The sequence below is a fragment of the Otolemur garnettii genome, unplaced genomic scaffold (assembly GCF_000181295.1).
Source record: "Otolemur garnettii isolate 467f Iridium unplaced genomic scaffold, OtoGar3 scaffold00091, whole genome shotgun sequence".
In the NCBI taxonomy this organism is placed as follows: domain Eukaryota; kingdom Metazoa; phylum Chordata; class Mammalia; order Primates; family Galagidae; genus Otolemur; species Otolemur garnettii.
In genome coordinates, this window is record NW_003852486.1 from 3,889,718 (window position 1) to 3,892,640 (window position 2,923).

Consider the following 2,923-nt stretch of genomic DNA (forward strand, 5'->3'; position numbering starts at 1 on the left):
TTTTGAGACAGAGCCTCAAGCTGTCGCCCTGGGTAGAATGCCATGGCATCATGGCTCACAGCAACCTCCAACTCCTGGGCTCAAGCGAGTCTCCTGACTCCACCTCCCAAGTAGATGGGACTACAGGCGCCCGCCACCACGCCTGGCTATTTTTTGGTTGCAGCCATCATTGTTGTTTGGCAGGCCTCGGCTGGATTCGAACCTACCACCTTAGGTGTATGTGGCTGGTGCCTTAGCCACTTGAGCCACGGGCGCCGAGCCACACCCAGCTATTTTTTATTACAGTTGTCATAGTTTGGCAGGCCCAGTCTGGGTTCAAACCTGCCAGCTCCTACGTATGTGGCTGGCGCCCTAGCTCCTGAGCTACAGGTGTTGAGCCAATTGGGTTTTGTTTGTTTGTTTGTTTTTGAGGCAGAGTATCACTCTATCACCCTGGGTAGAGTGCCGTGGCATCATAGCTCACAGCAGCCTCAAATTCTTGGGCTTAAGTAATCCTTCTGCCTCAGCCTCCCAAGAAACTGGCACTATAGGGAGGTGCCTGCCAAACACCTGGCTAATTTTTTTTTTCTATTTTTAGTAGAGACAGGGTCTCTCTCTTGCTCAGGCTGGTCTCAAACTCCTGAGCTCAAGCAATCCACCCACCTCAACCTCTCAGAGTGCTAGAATTACAGGTGTGAGCCCAGCCTTCTCAGGGACATCTTGACAGGACATCCTTGGACTTGTACCCTTTTGTCCAAAGCTGGCTGGGCATTTGTCCTCTCTAAAGAGGGCTCACTTGTCCCTTCTACAAGAAACCTTCCTGGATTGATACATGGATGCTTCAGCCCAAGCTTATCTCCCAGCAACGACCAGCCTGGGCTGCAGCTGACATTTTGTCAGGCCTGGAAAAGTCATTGTTGTAGTCAAGAAGGAACCAGTAGTAGATCGAAAGGGTCAAGTTGTAAAACGTTGGTGCCATGAATAAATGATGAATATGTGTAGCTTTTCCCACCTAGAATGAGCTTAGGAGGGTCTCACCCTGTCCTTGAATCCTTCCTTTCCTGAGAGTTTTCTTTCAGATTTCTCTTTGAGGACTGCTAGGAGAGCTCTAGGGCAGGGGTAGGTCCGCTGGCTGGACCCATGCAGAGTTGGGAGCTTCTGGCCCATAGGTTAGAACAGGGGATGGGGCCTCAGCTCTCCCAAACTGCCTCCATCTCAGCAGAGCCTGACAGTGACCAGAGAACTTTTTCAAAATTTCAGCAGTCACCCAATCTCTCCCTAGCACACCAGCCCCTGGAGGCAGGAGGCTGCAGAGGGATGGGATCTATAGGGACAGAAGCAGAGTTGGGTCCTATGGCTCCATGGAAGACTCTCCTCACTCCTCCCCTTCTCCTTGCTTCTGTGCTTAGTCTCTAGATCAGCCAAGCTCAGCCCCTCCAGCTACAGTGACAAGCTCTATAGGGTCACCTTTTGCCCTTGTTCTAGGGCTAGGCCCCAGGAACCCCTCTACTTCCTCCTTGGGCTCCTAGGTCTGAACAGTCCTGGTCTGCACAACTTCTGCCAGAAACCTGGGGGAAGGCCGAAGAGGGTGAGGTGGTGGTTCTAGTCCTTCAGTGTTAGGAAGGGGATTCCAGTCCACTGGAGGGATGGATTTTCTGCTGGAGAGATCTGAAACCCCAGCATCTTCATGATATGTAGCAGGGGTTGAAGCTCAGAAAGGACTTGTAGCATGAGCATGAAGACCAGAGCCTAAGCAGACAAGAGCGGGGTTAGGCTGCAGAAAGGATGTCTGTGCTTGGCAGAGGACCAAGGTGGGGCGTGAAGGCTGCATCTTCCTCTTCTACCGAGTCTGGGGCTCCCTCTAGTGGTCAAATGACTTCAGGCCACGCAAGGCATTGGATTCCTTAGTCCTCAGCCGCAGCCCTAATCCACACAACCCCCTTCCCCAATCCCCAATCTCCCGACAGGGTGGTAAAGTAGCACCTAGGTGATGGCTGCTTCCAGCTTCTGAGAGTTAGTAGCCAATTCTTTCTGTCCCTTCTAAGCCCTGTGGGAGCCCACTTCCTACCCTGCCCAGAGGCTCCCCACGTGAGGGTCAGAGTAGAAGCAGTTCTGGAACAGGGAGAACTCTCCAGCAGCCTAGCCATTCTATACAAACACAGGCTTTCTGGGAGAGAACCATTCCCCTGTCCCTGGAGACAGGCAATCCCAGGTTGAGCACTCACTTAGTAGGACACAGCATCCTAGAGGAAGTCCCATAGACCCAGGGAGGAAGGATTTTGTCACCACTGAATTCCTTTCCTGCCTTGAGATTTGAACATTGTGAATTAGAAGGAAAGAGCAGTTCCCCATGTACCCAGGGCACAAATAAAAGGAGTCAGAGTCCTTAGTAACAGCAATGTTTATAACCCTTAGACAGCCAGGCCTGGTTTAGGCTTCACTGTAACTGTGGTGCTGGGCCAGTGGCTCAGCACTGACTTGGGTGCCTCGCTTTGGCCCCTCGACCCATAGTGCAGGCTGGTGTGATGCTGGAGAGTTAGGCTCTCCCACAGTTAGGCTCCCCACAGTTAGGCTCCTTCCAACACTGTTTCCCAGCTTTCTACTGCCCCTCTCCTGGGAAAATTGCCTATGGAAGGGGGAGGCTTCCTCTGGCTCATGACTCCTTTCTTGCAGTAGAAGGAATGGAGCTACAGAGAGACTTCCTGATGGTAGCCACTCATCATCTTCTTTTTTTTTGAGACAGAGCCTCAAGCTGTCACCCTAGGTAGAGTGCCATGGTTTCACTGCTCACAGCAGCCTCCAACTCCTGGGCTCAAGTGAGTCTCCTGCCTCAGCCTCCCAAGTAGCTGGGACCACAGGCACCTGCCACAACACCCGGCTATTTTCTGGGTGCAGCCATTATTGTTTGGCGAGTTCGGGTTGAATTCGAACCCGCCACCTTAGG